The sequence below is a fragment of the Syzygium oleosum genome, unplaced genomic scaffold (genome assembly GCF_021117445.2).
Source record: "Syzygium oleosum isolate NSW1041296 unplaced genomic scaffold, Sole_v2.1 Sole_v2.24, whole genome shotgun sequence".
NCBI lineage: Eukaryota > Viridiplantae > Streptophyta > Magnoliopsida > Myrtales > Myrtaceae > Syzygium > Syzygium oleosum.
In genome coordinates this window covers 61926-82595 of record NW_026607508.1, presented here as the reverse complement: position 1 = coordinate 82595, position 20670 = coordinate 61926, and the positions used below count along the sequence as shown (strand labels likewise).

The window sequence follows — 20670 nt, the reverse complement described above, 5'->3', positions numbered from 1 at the left end:
CAAGAAGCCTAAATTAATGACATGAGACTTTTGAGACCCTTTCACGATGACACCTTATCTTTTCCTTTTAATGACTCAAGTAAGAGCCACAGAAATAGGGAGAGAGAGAGAGGGGAGTCGGCCAAGAAGAGAGTCGGCCGAGAGAGTTGCCGAGAGAGAAAGAGAGGAAGAGATAAGGATCATTAATGGCTTGTATTAATTGAAGTTAGACTTTGGGGCACATCATCATGACAAGCCTTAAATGATTTTTGACTTTAGGGACCCCTCCATCATGACACACATTAATGGCCATAAGACTTTAGGGACCCTTGTGAAAATGACATTTTTGTCTCTCTTGACCTTGGCTTGCTATATAAAGAGAGGAAGAGAAAGAGAAGCCTCACGTGAAGTACCCCCCCTCCTCCTCCTCTCTCACGCCATCCTCCATTCTCACGCCACTCTCAAGCCATCACCATCTTGTTTACCCCCCTCCTCCTCCTCTCTCACGCCATCCTCCAATCTCACGCCACTCTAAAGCCATCACCATCTTGTTTACCCCCCCTCCTCTTCCTCTCTCACACCATCCTCCATTCTCACGCCACTCTCAAGCCATCACCATCTTGTTTCTTGGGGGGGACTTCACGTGAGGCTTCTCTTTCTCTTCCTCTCTATATATAGCAAGCCAAGGTCAAGAGAGACAAAAATGTCATTTTCACAAGGGTCCCTAAAGTCTTATGGCCATTAATGTGTGTCATGATGGAGGGGTCCATAAAGTAAAAAATCATTTAAGGCTTGTCATGATGATGTGCCCCAAAGTCTAACTTCAATTAATACAAGCCATTAATTATCCTTATCTCTTCCTCTCTTTCTCTCTCGGCAACTCTCTCGGCCGACTCTCTTCTGGTCCGACTCCCCTCTCTCTCTCTCCCTATTTCTGTGGCTCTTACTTGAGTCATTAAAAGGAAGACATAAGGTGTCATCATGAAAGGGTCTCAAAAGTCTCGTGTCATTAATTTAGGATTCTTGAACAAGCTTCATTCTTGGTCATTCATCTCCCAACTTAGGCTTCAAGTTTTGACTTCTCTAGAATCTTCCAAGTCTAAGCTTGCCTCTCTCTTTTCTCTCTCTCGGTTTCCCCCTAGGCCGACGTCCAATCGAAGTATAATATGTCTCCTTTGAAACTTCAGAACGTGTACTTTAAGTCACCAGAAGACATCAAGTCAAAATTCCAACGTTCTCGTATAGAAAATGCTGAATCTTTAAAATCTTACAAAACCGGGCAGTTTTGCACTGTTCACGAAATCGAACTTGAAAACATAGTAAATGAACTCCGAAAATTCTCAAATTTGAATATATCATAAAAAAGGCCTTACAAAAAAATTTTCGTGAAGAGCACGAATTCTCAATCTCTCCCTAACAACCATTTTTAGTAGCTCAAAGACAGACTAAAAACAGTTCACTGGAACATAATTCTTGTTTCTCAAAGTAAGCTCTGTCCAGAATCCAAATCATCTTGAAAAAATTCCAAAATTTATTTACGTTAGAGAAAAGGAAGTTCTCAACAACTTTTGTGAAGGAAACTTTTCCAAAATCATCCCAGAAAAGCTTGTACAAAATAAAGAAAGGGTGAACATCACCGAAATACCCATTCTGGGCAGTTTTACACGGTCCGAAAATCAGGCCATCATACCACTCATATCAACTCCAAAAATTATAAAATCAAAGTATGTAAAACTTCAAGATGTTTGGAGAAACTTTCAAGAATAAAGTGTTTCGAAATTCGGATCACAAAAGTCTCCCCAAAAATAACAAAATGAAGGGGTACAAAGGATCCGAAATTGGGTTTTCCAAAACATGAGTAAACATTGGTTCCAATTGAAAAACTACCAAACTAAAACCATAGCCATTTTCCAGGGACTGAAATTGAGGATGTTACAATTCTCCGCCTTCCACGTGCTCAAGCAACACGCCAAGAATCGCTCGAGAGTCACCGAAGTTCTTGTGTTCTTCACACGTCACCCGTTTCTCTAGTTCTTGTTTGAAATCATTGAGTAAGTGAATTTCCTAATATCGGGAAGGGATGTTGAGATGCGTTGTGACGTGGTTTGGTTGGACCGTTTCTCGGTCATTTGATTGGTCGTAGTTGGTTCATTTTCTTAGTTTGATCATGTCTCATATTTGTTGTTGTTTTGGAGATAGAACCGAGACTTGAATGGCAAGGTGCACATGTTATAGCCATGCTTGATGTTTTTGTGTATGAACTTTGCTACTGATCTGCCATCGATGCGGGTGCAGTAAGGGCCGACTTATGTTAATGGCGATCGATATATCCTCACTTGATATTAGTGTTTTCACTTGCTGAGTCTCCCCGACTCATCCCCCGTTGTCTCCCTTTTTTAGGTCCGTAGGATGGCATCTCCCCCAACCCGCGTTGGCAATCCCGTGGAGATGAGAGCCGAAGTGCTCACCGTGATAAATGCCAGAGAAGACCGCGCCTATCGCCGAATCACGACGCTTGTGATGATTCGATGAGGGCCTAATGGACTTGGTGCCTCATCCGTACGTGGCGTGGTATCGCTATGCAAAAGGAGAATGGGTTGGATCCCTATGTGGGTTCAACAGTGCTTTGGCGGTGCGGGCAGGTCGGCTCCGGGATAAAGCCACGGGTGGGATGTGAGATGGCCAGGCGGACGGGACCGGGGTGGAGGTGAAGAAGCGAGGAGCGAGAAGCCGTAGTGGGTATAGGACAACCCAAGCCGAGTTTTGCTATTCTTAGTACGTGTGAAATATGTGTTATTTGCCGTGGCCCGAAGGGCTTGTTAAAACATGTTTGCATGCATTGTAAACATAAGGTTTGCTCATGATGCTTCTTGTCTTATTTCCGCTGTGTGAATTGAATGTGATTGTCCCGAAATTATGCTTCCGCCCGTGTGTAAAGAAAGATAACAATGAACGGGACGTCACATTAATGATCCTGAGGTGGGGGCGTTACAGTCTAATTTGGTATCAAAGCAGGTTTTCCCTCCAGTAGGTGCAGTTCGGGGCAGCTTACAATTGGCCAGTCCGACGAAGGCGGGGAGTGGCGCCGGGCCCAAACGACCTGATCATTGAGTGGCTTCTGACAGAGGTGGTGCCGGGGTAAGAGGCCTGATCACTAAGCGGACTCTGGGCAGAAGTGCCGCCAGGGTGAAGGGCCTGATCATTGAGCGGCTCCTGGCAGGCTTCTAGGATGGCTAAGGACGAGAATGACCGAACTGTGCACCGAATTGGGAAAAACGATTCTGAAATCAAAGTGGGAATAAAGACCTGGAGTGATAAGGCGCGCTGAAGTTGGGGTAGTTAGCTAGGAAACACCCTTATGCGTGTGAATGATTGATTGTGGTTGAATAGGTTAAGTGCTCCTGTTTGTTTGTGATCACTGACCTATTCTTGTGTTGTAGAAAGTCTTGTTAGACTATTGATAGCAAAATAAGTGCTCAGGACCAGGCTGCGACCGCTGAGGAAAAAGGAAAGTCCCATCAGGATGCCACGACCTCGAAAGAAGGTTCCCCTCTAGTAAGTTGCAGTTCGGTGTTGAGCCAAGAGAAGGCTGTTGAATTTTGACATAACCCGATCCGATGAGGCCGGGGAGTGATCGCCGGGGTAGAACCTGATCAAGGAGCGGCTCTTGGCTAGGAAGTGGACGCCGGGGCAAGAAGCCTGATCAAGGTGCGGCTTCTAGCAAGAGTGATTAAAGACCTGAACAACGTGCGGCTCCTGGCAGGCTTCTAGGATGGCCGGTAAGAAAAGGAATAAACCGAACTAGGTACTGAATTGAAAGTAAGACGGGAATTGTTACTTGAAATGATAAGTGTGATCTTCGTGATTGTTATAAGTAAGTAAACTATGTTTGAGGAAGATTTTATCAGAGTAGCGCAGCGGAAGCGTGGTCAAGCTTGCTGCACTCTAGTATGTCGGAGCGAGGCTGGGGAAAGAAAGGTCGTCGGTCCAGAGCTAGTCCAAATTACAGTGAACGCTGTAAAGGTACTAAGGTAAGTTAAATCTCAGGTACGTTTTAAATTTCGAGGACGACATTCTTTTAGAGGGGGAGAATTGTAACATCCTCAATTTCAGTCCCCGGAAATGGCTATGGTTTAAGTTTGGTAGTTTTTCAATTGGAACCAATTTTTACTCGTGTTTTGGAAAACCCAATTTCGGATCCTTTGTACCCCTTCATTTTGTTATTTTTGGGGAGACTTTTGTGATCCGAATTTCCAAACACTTTGTTCTTGAAAGTTTCTCCTAACGTCTTGAATTTGTACATACTTTAATTTTAGAATTTTTGGAGTTGATATGAGTGGTATGATGGCCTGATTTTCGGACCGTGCAAAACTGCCCAGAATGGGTATTTTGGTGATGTTCACCCTTTCTTTATTTTGTACAAGCTTTTCTGGGATGATTTTGGAAAAGTTTCCTTCACAAAAGTTGTTTAGAACTTCCTTTTCTCCAATGTAAATAAATTTGGGAATTTTTCGAGATGATTTGGATTCTGGACAGACCTTCCTTTGCGAAACAAGAATTCTGTTCCAGTGAACTGTTTTTAGTCTGTTTTTGAGCTACTAAAAATGGTGTTTGCGGTGAGATTGAGATTTCGTGCTCTGCATGAAAAATGTTTTCTAAGGCCTTGTTTACGACATATTCAAATTTCAGAATTTTCAGAGTCCATTTACTATGTTTTCAAGTCCGATATCTTGAATAGTACAAAACAGTCCGGTTTTGTAAGATTTTAAAGATTCAGCATTTTCTATACGAGAACGTTGGAATTTTGACTTGATGTCTTCTGGTGATTTAAAGTACATGTTCTGAGCTTTCAAACGAGACATGTTATGCTTTGATTGGAGGTCAGCCCAGGGGGAAACCGAGAGAGAGAAGCAAGCTTGGACTTGGAAGATTCTAGAGAAGTCAAAACTTGAAGCCTAAGTTGGGAGATGAATGACCAAGAATGAAGCTTGTTCAAGAAGCCTAAATTAATGACATGAGACTTTTGAGACCCTTTCATGATGACACCTTATCTTTTCCTTTTAATGACTCAAGTAAGAGCCACAGAAATAGGGAGAGAGAGAGAGAGGGAGTCGGCCAAGAAGAGAGTCGGTCGAGAGAGTTGCCGAGAGAGAAAGAGAGGAAGAGATAAGGATCATTAATTGCTTGTATTAATTGAAGTTAGACTTTGGGGCACATCATCATGACAAGCCTTAAATGATTTTTGACTTTAGGGACCCCTCCATCATGACACACATTAATGGCCATAAGACTTTAGGGACCCTTGTGAAAATGACATTTTTGTCTCTCTTGACCTTGGCTTGCTATATAAAGAGAGGAAGAGAAAGAGAAGCCTCACGTGAAGTACCCCCCCTCCTCCTCCTCTCTCACGCCATCCTCCATTCTCACGCCACTCTCAAGCCATCACCATCTTGTTTACCCCCCTCCTCCTCCTCTCTCACGCCATCCTCCATTCTCACGCCACTCTAAAGCCATCACCATCTTGTTTACCCCCCCTCCTCCTCCTCTCTCACACCATCCTCCATTCTCACGCCACTCTCAAGCCATCACCATCTTGTTTCTTGGGGGGGACTTCACGTGAGGCTTCTCTTTCTCTTCCTCTCTATATATAGCAAGCCAAGGTCAAGAGAGACAAAAATGTCATTTTCACAAGGGTCCCTAAAGTCTTATGGCCATTAATGTGTGTCATGATGGAGGGGTCCATAAAGTAAAAAATCATTTAAGGCTTGTCATGATGATGTGCCCCAAAGTCTAACTTCAATTAATACAAGCCATTAATTATCCTTATCTCTTCCTCTCTTTCTCTCTCGGCAACTCTCTCGGCCGACTCTCTTCTTGTCCGACTCCCCTCTCTCTCTCTCCCTATTTCTGTGGCTCTTACTTGAGTCATTAAAAGGAAGAGATAAGGTGTCATCATGAAAGGGTCTCAAAAGTCTCATGTCATTAATTTAGGATTCTTGAACAAGCTTCATTCTTGGTCATTCATCTCCCAACTTAGGCTTCAAGTTTTGACTTCTCTAGAATCTTCCAAGTCTAAGCTTGCCTCTCTCTTTTCTCTCTCTCGGTTTCCCCCTAGGCCGACGTCCAATCGAAGTATAATATGTCTCCTTTGAAACTTCAGAACGTGTACTTTAAGTCACCAGAAGACATCAAGTCAAAATTCCAACGTTCTCGTATAGAAAATGCTGAATCTTTAAAATCTTACAAAACCGGGCAGTTTTGCACTGTTCACGAAATCGAACTTGAAAACATAGTAAATGAACTCCGAAAATTCTCAAATTTGAATATATCATAAAAAAGGCCTTACAAAAAAATTTTCGTGAAGAGCACGAATTCTCAATCTCTCCCTAACAACCATTTTTAGTAGCTCAAAGACAGACTAAAAACAGTTCACTGGAACATAATTCTTGTTTCTCAAAGTAAGCTCTGTCCAGAATCCAAATCATCTTGAAAAAATTCCAAAATTTATTTACGTTAGAGAAAAGGAAGTTCTCAACAACTTTTGTGAAGGAAACTTTTCCAAAATCATCCCAGAAAAGCTTGTACAAAATAAAGAAAGGGTGAACATCACCGAAATACCCATTCTGGGCAGTTTTACACGGTCCGAAAATCAGGCCATCATACCACTCATATCAACTCCAAAAATTATAAAATCAAAGTATGTAAAACTTCAAGATGTTTGGAGAAACTTTCAAGAATAAAGTGTTTGGAAATTCGGATCACAAAAGTCTCCCCAAAAATAACAAAATGAAGGGGTACAAAGGATCCGAAATTGGGTTTTCCAAAACACGAGTAAACATTGGTTCCAATTGAAAAACTACCAAACTAAAACCATAGCCATTTTCCAGGGACTGAAATTGAGGATGTTACAATTCTCCGCCTTCCACGTGCTCAAGCAACACGCCAAGAATCGCTCGAGAGTCACCGAAGTTCTTGTGTTCTTCACACGTCACCCGTTTCTCTAGTTCTTGTTTGAAATCATTGAGTAAGTGAATTCCCTAATATCGGGAAGGGATGTTGAGATGCGTTGTGACGTGGTTTGGTTGGACCGTTTCTCGGTCATTTGATTGGTCGTAGTTGGTTCATTTTCTTAGTTTGATCATGTCTCATATTTGTTGTTGTTTTGGAGATAGAACCGAGACTTGAATGGCAAGGTGCACATGTTATAGCCATGCTTGATGTTTTCGTGTATGAACTTTGCTACTGATCTGCCATCGATGCGGGTGCGGTAAGGGCCGACTTATGTTAATGGCGATCGATATATCCTCACTTGATATTAGTGTTTTCACTTGCTGAGTCTCCCCGACTCATCCCCCGTTGTTTCCCTTTTTCAGGTCCGTAGGATGGCATCTCCCCCAGCCCGCGTTGGCAATCCCGTGGAAATGAGAGCCGAAGTGCTCACCGTGATAAATGCCAGAGAAGACCGCGCCTATCGCCGAATCACGACGCTTGTGATGATTCGATGAGGGCCTAATGGACTTGGTGCCTCATCCGTACGTGGCGTGGTATCGCTATGCAAAAGGAGAATGGGTTGGATCCCTATGTGGGTTCAACAGTGCTTTGGCGGTGCGGGCAGATCGGCTCCGGGATAAAGCCACGGGTGGGATGTGAGATGGCCAGGCGGACGGGACCGGGGTGGAGGTGAAGAAGCGAGGAGCGAGAAGCCGTAGTGGGTATAGGACAACCCAAGCCGAGTTTTGCTATTCTTAGTACGTGTGAAATATGTGTTATTTGCCGTGGCCCGAAGGGCTTGTTAAAACATGTTTGCATGCATTGTAAACATAAGGTTTGCTCATGATGCTTCTTGTCTTATTTTCCGCTGTGTGAATTGAATGTGATTGTCCCGAAATTATGCTTCCGCCGGTGTGTAAAGAAAGATAACAATGAACGGGACGTCACATTAATGATCCTGAGGTGGGGGCGTTACAGTCTAATTTGGTATCAGAGCAGGTTTTCCCTCCAGTAGGTGCAGTTCGGGGCAGCTTACAATTGGCCAGTCCGACGAAGGCGGGGAGTGGCGCCGGGGCCAAACGACCTGATCATTGAGTGGCTTCTGACAGAGGTGGCGCCGGGGTAAGAGGCCTGATCACTAAGCGGACTCTGGGCAGAAGTGCCGCCAGGGTGAAGGGCCTGATCATTGAGCGGCTCCTGGCAGGCTTCTAGGATGGCTAAGGGCGAGAATGACCGAACTGTGCACCGAATTGGGAAAAACGATTCTGAAATCAAAGTGGGAATAAAGACCTGGAGTGATAAGGCGCGCTGAAGTTGGGGTAGTTAGCTAGGAAACACCCTTATGCGTGTGAATGATTGATTGTGGTTGAATAGGTTAAGTGCTCCTGTTTGTTTGTGATCACTGACCTATTCTTGTGTTGTAGAAAGTCTTGTTAGACTATTGATAGCAAAATAAGTGCTCAGGACCAGGCTGCGACCGCTGAGGAAAAAGGAAAGTCCCATCAGGATGCCACGACCTCGAAAGAAGGTTCCCCTCTAGTAAGTTGCAGTTCGGTGTTGAGCCAAGAGAAGGCTGTTGAATTTTGACATAACCCGATCCGATGAGGCCGGGGAGTGATCGCCGGGGTAGAACCTGATCAAGGAGCGGCTCTTGGCTAGGAAGTGGACGCCGGGGCAAGAAGCCTGATCAAGGTTCGGCTTCTAGCAAGAGTGATTAAAGACCTGAACAACGTGCGGCTCCTGGCAGGCTTCTAGGATGGCCGGTAAGAAAAGGAATAAACCGAACTAGGTACTGAATTGAAAGTAAGACGGGAATTGTTACTTGAAATGATAAGTGTGATCTTCGTGATTGTTATAAGTAAGTAAACTATGTTTGAGGAAGATTTTATCAGAGTAGCGCAGCGGAAGCGTGGTCAAGCTTGCTGCACTCTAGTATGTCGGAGCGAGGCTGGGGAAAGAAAGGTCGTCGGTCCAGAGCTAGTCCAAATTACAGTGAACGCTGTAAAGGTACTAAGGTAAGTTAAATCTCAGGTACGTTTTAAATTTCGAGGACGACATTCTTTTAGAGGGGGAGAATTGTAACATCCTCAATTTCAGTCCCTGGGAAATGGCTATGGTTTAAGTTTGGTAGTTTTTCAATTGGAACCAATTTTTACTCGTGTTTTGGAAAACCCAATTTCGGATCCTTTGTACCCCTTCATTTTGTTATTTTTGGGGAGACTTTTGTGATCCGAATTTCCAAACACTTTGTTCTTGAAAGTTTCTCCTAACGTCTTGAATTTGTACATACTTTAATTTTAGAATTTTTGGAGTTGATATGAGTGGTATGATGGCCTGATTTTCGGACCGTGCAAAACTGCCCAGAATGGGTATTTTGGTGATGTTCACCCTTTCTTTATTTTGTACAAGCTTTTCTGGGATGATTTTGGAAAAGTTTCCTTCACAAAAGTTGTTTAGAACTTCCTTTTCTCCAACGTAAATAAATTTGGGAATTTTTCGAGATGATTTGGATTCTGGACAGACCTTCCTTTGCGAAACAAGAATTCTGTTCCAGTGAACTGTTTTTAGTCTGTTTTTGAGCTACTAAAAATGGTGTTTGCGGTGAGATTGAGATTTCGTGCTCTGCATGAAAAATGTTTTCTAAGGCCTTGTTTACGACATATTCAAATTTCAGAATTTTCAGAGTCCATTTACTATGTTTTCAAGTCCGATATCTTGAATAGTACAAAACAGTCCGGTTTTGTAAGATTTTAAAGATTCAGCATTTTCTATACGAGAACGTTGGAATTTTGACTTGATGTCTTCTGGTGATTTAAAGTACATGTTCTGAGCTTTCAAACGAGACATGTTATGCTTTGATTGGAGGTCAGCCCAGGGGGAAACCGAGAGAGAGAAGCAAGCTTGGACTTGGAAGATTCTAGAGAAGTCAAAACTTGAAGCCTAAGTTGGGAGATGAATGACCAAGAATGAAGCTTGTTCAAGAAGCCTAAATTAATGACATGAGACTTTTGAGACCCTTTCATGATGACACCTTATCTTTTCCTTTTAATGACTCAAGTAAGAGCCACAGAAATAGGGAGAGAGAGAGAGGGGAGTCGGCCAAGAAGAGAGTCGGCCGAGAGAGTTGCCGAGAGAGAAAGAGAGGAAGAGATAAGGATCATTAATTGCTTGTATTAATTGAAGTTAGACTTTGGGGCACATCATCATGACAAGCCTTAAATGATTTTTGACTTTAGGGACCCTTCCATCATGACACACATTAATGGCCATAAGACTTTAGGGACCCTTGTGAAAATGACATTTTTGTCTCTCTTGACCTTGGCTTGCTATATAAAGAGAGGAAGAGAAAGAGAAGCCTCACGTGAAGTACCCCCCCTCCTCCTCCTCTCTCACGCCATCCTCCATTCTCACGCCACTCTCAAGCCATCACCATCTTGTTTACCCCCCTCCTCCTCCTCTCTCACGCCATCCTCCATTCTCACGCCACTCTAAAGCCATCACCATCTTGTTTACCCCCCCTCCTCCTCCTCTCTCACACCATCCTCCATTCTCACGCCACTCTCAAGCCATCACCATCTTGTTTCTTGGGGGGGACTTCACGTGAGGCTTCTCTTTCTCTTCCTCTCTTTATATAGCAAGCCAAGGTCAAGAGAGACAAAAATGTCATTTTCACAAGGGTCCCTAAAGTCTTATGGCCATTAATGTGTGTCATGATGGAGGGGTCCATAAAGTAAAAAATCATTTAAGGCTTGTCATGATGATGTGCCCCAAAGTCTAACTTCAATTAATACAAGCCATTAATTATCCTTATCTCTTCCTCTCTTTCTCTCTCGGCAACTCTCTCGGCCGACTCTCTTCTTGTCCGACTCCCCTCTCTCTCTCTCCCTATTTCTGTGGCTCTTACTTGAGTCATTAAAAGGAAGAGATAAGGTGTCATCATGAAAGGGTCTCAAAAGTCTCATGTCATTAATTTAGGATTCTTGAACAAGCTTCATTCTTGGTCATTCATCTCCCAACTTAGGCTTCAAGTTTTGACTTCTCTAGAATCTTCCAAGTCTAAGCTTGCCTCTCTCTTTTCTCTCTCTCGGTTTCCCCTAGGCCGACGTCCAATCGAAGTATAATATGTCTCCTTTGAAACTTCAGAACGTGTACTTTAAGTCACCAGAAGACATCAAGTCAAAATTCCAACGTTCTCGTATAGAAAATGCTGAATCTTTAAAATCTTACAAAACCGGGCAGTTTTGCACTGTTCACGAAATCGAACTTGAAAACATAGTAAATGAACTCCGAAAATTCTCAAATTTGAATATATCATAAAAAAGGCCTTACAAAAAAATTTTCGTGAAGAGCACGAATTCTCAATCTCTCCCTAACAACCATTTTTAGTAGCTCAAAGACAGACTAAAAACAGTTCACTGGAACAGAATTCTTGTTTCTCAAAGTAAGCTCTGTCCAGAATCCAAATCATCTTGAAAAAATTCCAAAATTTATTTACGTTAGAGAAAAGGAAGTTCTCAACAACTTTTGTGAAGGAAACTTTTCCAAAATCATCCCAGAAAAGCTTGTACAAAATAAAGAAAGGGTGAACATCACCGAAATACCCATTCTGGGCAGTTTTACACGGTCCGAAAATCAGGCCATCATACCACTCATATCAACTCCAAAAATTATAAAATCAAAGTATGTAAAACTTCAAGATGTTTGGAGAAACTTTCAAGAATAAAGTGTTTGGAAATTCGGATCACAAAAGTCTCCCCAAAAATAACAAAATGAAGGGGTACAAAGGATCCGAAATTGGGTTTTCCAAAACACGAGTAAACATTGGTTCCAATTGAAAAACTACCAAACTAAAACCATAGCCATTTTCCAGGGACTGAAATTGAGGATGTTACAATTCTCCGCCTTCCACGTGCTCAAGCAACACGCCAAGAATCGCTCGAGAGTCACCGAAGTTCTTGTGTTCTTCACACGTCACCCGTTTCTCTAGTTCTTGTTTGAAATCATTGAGTAAGTGAATTCCCTAATATCGGGAAGGGATGTTGAGATGCGTTGTGACGTGGTTTGGTTGGACCGTTTCTCGGTCATTTGATTGGTCGTAGTTGGTTCATTTTCTTAGTTTGATCATGTCTCATATTTGTTGTTGTTTTGGAGATAGAACCGAGACTTGAATGGCAAGGTGCACATGTTATAGCCATGCTTGATGTTTTCGTGTATGAACTTTGCTAGTGATCTGCCATCAATGCGGGTGCGGTAAGGGCCGACTTATGTTAATGGCGATCGATATATCCTCACTTGATATTAGTGTTTTCACTTGCTGAGTCTCCCCGACTCATCCCCCGTTGTTTCCCTTTTTCAGGTCCGTAGGATGGCATCTCCCCCAGCCCGCGTTGGCAATCCCGTGGAGATGAGAGCCGAAGTGCTCACCGTGATAAATGCCAGAGAAGACCGCGCCTATCGCCGAATCACGACGCTTGTGATGATTCGATGAGGGCCTAATGGACTTGGTGCCTCATCCGTACGTGGCGTGGTATCGCTATGCAAAAGGAGAATGGGTTGGATCCCTATGTGGGTTCAACAGTGCTTTGGCGGTGCGGGCAGGTCGGCTCCGGGATAAAGCCACGGGTGGGATGTGAGATGGCCAGGCGGACGGGACCGGGGTGGAGGTGAAGAAGCGAGGAGCGAGAAGCCGTAGTGGGTATAGGACAACCCAAGCCGAGTTTTGCTATTCTTAGTACGTGTGAAATATGTGTTATTTGCCGTGGCCCGAAGGGCTTGTTAAAACATGTTTGCATGCATTGTAAACATAAGGTTTGCTCATGATGCTTCTTGTCTTATTTCCGCTGTGTGAATTGAATGTGATTGTCCCGAAATTATGCTTCCGCCGGTGTGTAAAGAAAGATAACAATGAACGGGACGTCACATTAATGATCCTGAGGTGGGGGCGTTACAGTCTAATTTGGTATCAGAGCAGGTTTTCCCTCCAGTAGGTGCAGTTCGGGGCAGCTTACAATTGGCCAGTCCGACGAAGGCGGGGAGTGGCGCCGGGGCCAAACGACCTGATCATTGAGTGGCTTCTGACAGAGGTGGCGCCGGGGTAAGAGGCCTGATCACTAAGCGGACTCTGGGCAGAAGTGCCGCCAGGGTGAAGGGCCTGATCATTGAGCGGCTCCTGGCAGGCTTCTAGGATGGCTAAGGGCGAGAATGACCGAACTGTGCACCGAATTGGGAAAAACGATTCTGAAATCAAAGTGGGAATAAAGACCTGGAGTGATAAGGCGCGCTGAAGTTGGGGTAGTTAGCTAGGAAACACCCTTATGCGTGTGAATGATTGATTGTGGTTGAATAGGTTAAGTGCTCCTGTTTGTTTGTGATCACTGACCTATTCTTGTGTTGTAGAAAGTCTTGTTAGACTATTGATAGCAAAATAAGTGCTCAGGACCAGGCTGCGACCGCTGAGGAAAAAGGAAAGTCCCATCAGGATGCCACGACCTCGAAAGAAGGTTCCCCTCTAGTAAGTTGCAGTTCGGTGTTGAGCCAAGAGAAGGCTGTTGAATTTTGACATAACCCGATCCGATGAGGCCGGGGAGTGATCGCCGGGGTAGTGATAACTTTATAAAAATAGAGTCATTTTATCTACTCTAGGCAATAAATAATGCAATATTTGTTAGAATATATTTGGATTTCCTTTTATTTACTTAATTTTTCCTTGTTTATGCAGAATATTGAGATATGGAGAAAATAAGGAAAATATGGCAAAAAGAAGGAAAGGAATATGCAACCCAGAGAAGAGTTAGAAGGTGGATATCACATTGGGAATTCTGCGATTTCTTCCCTAATTTTATACGAAAAAGAAGCAATTGCCTTGTGAGAGGAGTCTTGGATGTTATCATATAAATAGGATAACTTTGGGGGAACATGGAGTTTTTTTAGATCGTTTTTATTTTCAGTGTTCTGAGAGTTTTTCAAGTATTTTGAAGAGAAGACAAAAGTGGTGACAGAATTCTTGTTCTTTGATTCAAGATGTTTGGTTTAATTTCTATTGTCGTTTCTTCTTCTATTATGTTCTAATTTTCTTTGTTAGAGCTACGATGTAGCCTAACCATGATAATATGAATTTCATGCTTTTTATGCTTTGCAAGTAATTTCATTCATGTGAGTTATATATTATTGTGCTTAATGCGTTTAGGTGACTGGCCACCACTTGAATGATCTGATGTGCATGTTTGAGACTGAGAAGTAATAATATGCAATTGCTCCTTATAATATATAACCATGAATTAAATGTGGATAGAAATATACCATGTTATTTGTGTAGCTTTCGGTGATAAGGTGGTCCAAAAGATTCATTGTAAACCGGGAATATTCACAGATTTTAATGCGCTTATGTTTATTTAAATTCACATAGAAATATAGTGAATTGATAAACTGAGTAGGTTTGCTATACCTAGAGATAGGATAGTAAATAGACTCGGAAATTCCGCTATCAAATATTTGATATTGTTCTTGTATGCATAATGATCCGAAATTCATATCTAGCGGTTATGGTGAAATCGGATGCTCTAACATATTTTACCTGATTGATTATCTGCCTTTAGTTTATAAAATTTCGTTTTTAAAAATTGTCAATTTTTATTTGTTCTCAATTATATTTTGATCAGTTAGATAAATTTTAGAATTAGTCCATTTTTAATATTTAATTGGTTTATTATCATCAATCTCTGTGGGACGATACTCTTCTCATCATTATATTACTTGTTCAACACGTTCGTTGACACGTGTAGAATTTTACGAACAAGTTTTTGGCACCGTTGCCGGGGACTGATTTGATAATTATCAATTAATATTAATACCGAGCAATTCTTGGTTTAGTCTAACATTATTTTTTTATTTTTTTATTTTAATTTTATTAGTTTGATTTTACAGAAAAAAAAGAAGAAAGAGGAATTCGACTCTGTACAAGAATTGGGTGGAATATTGCATGACTCGAAGCCAACAGGGAGAACTTGAGAAGTTTGATCCTGAAATTCAGCGCACTTTTCTAAGGCGACGACGAGAGCAAAACAACAACACCATGGCTGAAAACCAACAGGGAGAAGAAAATCCAAGGAGGACTTTGAAGGATTATGCTGCACCTACGGTCCAAGGATCAACATCAAGCATTAGGAGGCCAACCATACAAGCTAACAATTTCGAAATTAAGCCTTCCCTAATTCAGATGCTTCAAAACGCAGTCCAATTCAGTGGATTGCCGAATGATGATCCTAATATCCATTTAGATGCTTTTCTTGAAATTTGTGACACTATAAAATATAATGGCGTTACTGATGATGCCATTAGATTGAGATTATTCCCTTTTTCCTTGCGTGATAAAGCTAAGACGTGGTTAACTTCTCTTCCTGCAGGATCTATCACGACTTGGAATGACATGGCTCAAAAATTCCTTAGTAAGTACTTTCCTCCTGCTAAGTCTGCCAAGATGCGTAACGATATTACTTCTTTTGTACAGATGGATGGTGAATCTCTGTACGAAGCTTGGGAGAGGTTTAAAGAACTACTAAGGCGTTGTCCGCATCATGGCCTACCAGTTTGGATGCAAGTGCATACATTCTATAATGGAGTGATGCCGAATTTGAGGTCTACCATTGATGCCGCAGCTGGAGGGACGTTGAACAATAAATCGCCTGAGGAAGCCTTTGATCTTTTGGAGGAGATGGCGGCTAATAGCTACCAATGGCCGATTGAGAGGCTATCTGCTAGAAAGTCGAGTGGAATTCATGAAGTCGGTGTCAATACTACCATTGCCGCAGAGTTTGCTGCTTTAAACAAAAAGATCGACTCAGTGTTGAAGATTCAAGGCCCGACTTGTGAATTTTGCAATGGAAGCCATGCTAGCACCGAATGTCAGGTAGGTAATCCTTTCACACATCCTCCTGAAAATACTAACTTTGTTGGAAATTTTAGCAGGCCTCCCCAGAATAATCCATATTCAAACACCTATAATCCTGGATGGCGAAACCACCCGAATTTCTCCTGGAGCAACCAAAATCAGCAAGGGCCGAGACCACCACCACCATCATTTAGGCCGCCTGAGGAGAAACAACACAATCACCTTGAGGAGATGGTTACTAAGCTAGCTCAAACAACTCAAGACTTCATTAAAAGTGCAGATGTGAGGTTCCAAAATCAGGAGGCATCCATTCGAAATCTGGAGAAGCAGGTTGGCCAATTAGCTAACCATTTGTCTGAAAGACCGTATGGTACCCTTCCGAGCAACACTGAGAAGAATCCAGTTGAGAATGCAAAAGCAATCACCTTGAGGAGTGGAAAAGAAGTTAGCAGAAATTTGTCTAATGAAGCAGCAAGAAAGAAGAAAGAAATCGAACCACCCGGAGCCGAAACACCCGAAATTGAACCCTCCAAAGCTGATCCACCTCGAAGCAAGTTATTTCCGGATAATCCAAAGCCATATGTGCCACCAGTTCCATACCCGGAAAGACTTCAGCAACACAAAATAGATAAGCAGTTTTCTAAATTCCTTGATGTTTTTAAGAAATTGCACATTAATATTCCTTTTGCAGATGCCTTAGCCCAGATGCCTAGTTATGCGAAATTTTTGAAGGAAATTTTGGCAAACAAATGGAAATTGGAAGATTATGAGACTGTGAAGCTTAATGAGGAATGTTCAGCTATTTTGCAGAATAAGTTACCACCAAAGTTGAAAGATCCAGGGAGTTTTACTATTCCTTGTACTATTGGTAATTCTTATTTTGATAAGGCATTGTGTGATTTAGGTACAAGTATTAATCTAATGCCTTATTCTGTTTTTAGGAAATTAGGTTTGAGGGAAGCAAAAGCTACCACCGTATCTCTTCAGTTAGCCGATCGATCGATCAAATACCCAAAAGGCATAGTGGAGGATGTTCTAGTTAAGGTTGACAAGTTTATTTTTCCTGCAGATTTCATTGTCTTAGAGATGGAGGAGGATTTCGAGGTCCCGATCATCCTAGACCGACCTTTTCTAGCAACAGGGAGAGCTCTAATTGATGTGCAACAAGGAAAATTAATTCTTAGAGTTCAAGATGACCGAGTCACCTTTGATGTGTTCAAAGCCATGAAATATCCTGCTGAGCCGAATGAATGTTTGAGAGTTGATGCAGTTGATAGGCTTGTGGAATCAATTTTTAGTAAAGCCACAATTGAAGACTCGTTGGAGGCATGCTTGGTTTGGCCAAGCACAGAAGAAGCCAAAGCTATAGAGGTCGAGCAGTACACGAAATTTTTGAAAGCAAATCCACCTCTTCCGAGATTTAGACCACCGAAATTCGAAGAATTGGGATCGAATTTGAAGAAACCGAAACCCTCTATTGAAGAACCACCAATTCTAGAACTCAAATCTTTACCATCTCATCTTAAATATGCTTTTCTTGATGGAGTGTCCTCTCTTCCAGTAATTATTTCTTCTTCTTTGACAGGTGTGATGGAGGAAAAGTTACTCCGAGTCCTGAGAGATCATAAAGGAGCAATAGGATGGACCATTGCAGATATTAAAGGAATAAGCCCCTCGATATGCATGCATAAAATATTGATGGAAGAGCAATTCAAACCGATCATCCAACCCCAAAGGAGGCTCAATCCAAAAATGCAGGAGGTGGTGAAGGCTGAGGTAATTAAGCTACTTGATGCAGGGATCATCTATCCTATCTCTGACAGTGCTTGGGTAAGTCCTGTGCAAGTTGTTCCAAAAAAAGGAGGTATGACTGTTCAACCTAATGATGATAATGAATTGATTCCTACTAGAACAGTTACTGGATGGCGTGTTTGCATGGATTATAGAAAATTGAATGATGCCACCCGTAAAGATCACTTTCCTTTGCCTTTTATTGATCAATTATTGGAGAGACTTGCAGGGCATGAGTTTTACTGCTTTTTAGATGGATATTCTGGTTATAATCAAATCCCTATTGCACCTGAGGATCAAGAAAAAACTACTTTTACTTGTCCCTATGGCACTTTTGCCTATAGGAGGATGCCTTTTGGTCTTTGTAATGCGCCTGCTACTTTTCAAAGATGCATGATGGCTATTTTTTCTGACATGATGGAAAAATATATTGAGATATTTATGGATGATTTTTCTGTTTTTGGCTCATCTTTTGATTCATGCTTGAATAATTTAGCTTTGGTGTTACAAAGATGTGAGGAGACTAACCTTGTCTTGAATTGGGAGAAGTGTCACTTTATGGTGCAGGAAGGGATTGTGCTAGGCCATAAGATCTCTATAAGAGGAATTGAGGTGGACCGAGCTAAGATTGAAGTTATTTCAAAACTGCCGCCTCCTACCTCTGTGAAGCTTGTTCGAGGATTTTTAGGACATGCAGGATTTTATAGGCGTTTCATTAAAGATTTTTCTAAGATTGCTAGACCCCTTTCTAAATTGTTGGAAAAAGATTCTAAATTTGACTTCTCTGATGATTGTTTGCAGGCATTCAACACATTGAAGGAGAAGTTAATTTCGGCCCCTATCATGACTGCGCCTACTTGGGATTTGCCTTTCGAGTTGATGTGTGACGCTAGTGACTCGGCTGTTGGAGCCGTACTTGGACAAAGAAAGGATGGAATTTTTCGAACCATATACTATGCAAGCCGCACCCTGTCTGGAGCTCAATTGAATTATGCCACAACTGAAAAGGAGCTTTTGGCGGTAGTGTTTGCTTTTGATAAATTTCGCTCTTATTTGATTGGTTCCAAAGTCATTGTTTACACTGACCACTCTGCTCTTAAGTATTTGCTTGAAAAGAAAGATTCAAAACCTAGGTTGATTAGGTGGATCTTACTGCTGCAAGAGTTTGACTTGGAAATCAAAGACAAGAAAGGGAAAGAAAACTTAGTGGCCGACCATCTCTCTAGATTGCCGAATGCCCCTGTGGAAGAAAGACCAATCCTAGATGAATTTCCTGATGAGGCACTTTTCTCTGTCAAAATCGAAACCCCTTGGTATGCTGATTATGTTAATTTCTTGGTAAGTAAGGTTCTCCCTTCTGAATTGACTTATCAACAAAGGAAGAAATTCTTTTCTGATGTTAAACACTATTTTTGGGAGGATCCTTTCTTGTTTAAGGTATGTGCTGATCAAGTTATTTGGCGATGTGTTCCCAATGAAGAAATACCTAACATTCTTTTTCATTGCCATGATGGACAGGCAGGTGGTCACTTCGGTGCCTCCAAGACTGCAGCTAAGGTTTTACAATCTGGATTTTATTGGCCCACACTTTTTAAAGATGCTTACTCCTTTGTAGCTTCATGTGACCGGTGTCAGAGAACTGGAAATATTTCTAGAAAAAATGAGATGCCTTTAAACAACATTATTGTGTGTGAATTATTTGATGTTTGGGGTATTGATTTCATGGGACCCTTTACATCTTCTTATGGTAATTTATACATTTTAGTGGCTGTGGAGTATGTGTCTAAGTGGGTAGAAGCTGTAGCATTGCCAAAAAATGATGCTAAGGCTGTTGTCAAATTCTTGAAGAAAAATATTTTTACGCGATTTGGCACTCCTAGGGCAATCATAAGTGATAGGGGGACACACTTTTGCAACAAACAGTTTGAAGCACTTTTGAGTAAGTATGGAGTCACACATAAGGTTGCAACCCCTTATCATCCTCAGACTAGTGGTCAAGTAGAGGTTTCAAATAGGGAAATCAAGAGAATTTTAGAAAAAACAGTGAATGCCTCTAGGAAAGATTGGTCAATGAAACTTGATGGTGCACTTTGGGCCTATAGGACAGCATTCAAAACCCCAATTGGGATGTCTCCTTTTAGGCTAGTGTTTGGGAAGGCTTGTCATCTACCGGTGGAATTAGAGCACAAAGCATATTGGGCATTGAAATTTCTGAATTTTGACATGCGATGCACGAGGTGAAAGAAGATTGTTGCAACTAAATGAATTGGAGGAATTTCGCAATGAGGCCTATGAAAATGCTAAGATGTACAAGGAGCGTACCAAAAGATGGCATGATAAACACATATTCAGAAGAGAGTTCGAAATTGGCCAAAAAGTTTTACTTTATAACTCTCGTCTAAAACTTTTTCCAGGAAAGTTACGTTCTCGATGGTCTGGTCCTTATACAGTCACACAGGTATTTCCATACGGAGCAGTTGAAGTTGCACATGACACCGAAGGCACATTTAAGGTGAACGGTCAACGTTTGAAGCCCTACTTCGAAGGTGGTTACAACAAGCAGAAGACCACTATTGAACTTCATCCTCCTGAATAACATCTGAGATAGTTTGGCTGAAAACTATAAAGCAAGCGCTTCTTGGGAGGCAACCCAAGCATTTTTATTATGTTTCTTCATTAATTTTTACGTTCATTTTTTTTTCAAAAAAAAAAAAACATGATTAATTTTTTTTTTTATCCAGGTTAATTTTCTTTCTTGAAGGATCACCCTTTTGGAGTTTAGTCATCAAGACCATCCATGGACACATCCGACAGCAAGGGGAGTTTTCTTGTTCCTATTTTTCTTTTGTTTCTTTTGTTTTTCACATTGAGGACAATGCTTCATTCAAGTTTGGGGGGAAACAAAATTTTTGCTCAAAATTTTTTTTGCTAAATCTGAATTTGTTTTTTTATTGCATTCCTTGTTGTGAATTTTTGCGATTCTTAGGAAAATTTAAATTTTGTTCAAACTTGCGAATGATAGG

The 20670-nt window shown here is 41.8% G+C and overlaps 1 non-coding gene and 1 pseudogene across 1 annotated transcript; one reads left to right on the top strand and one right to left on the bottom strand.

The window, feature by feature from the left end:
• The first annotated feature begins 15040 nt into the window (after positions 1 to 15040).
• LOC115665966 (uncharacterized) lies at positions 15041 to 20243 on the top strand (annotated as a pseudogene).
• Positions 15443 to 15549, bottom strand: LOC115665967 (small nucleolar RNA R71). The gene has a single exon (XR_004003817.1). It is a non-coding gene; the product is annotated as a small nucleolar RNA R71 (small nucleolar RNA).
• Positions 20244 to 20670: the final 427 nt, after the last annotated feature.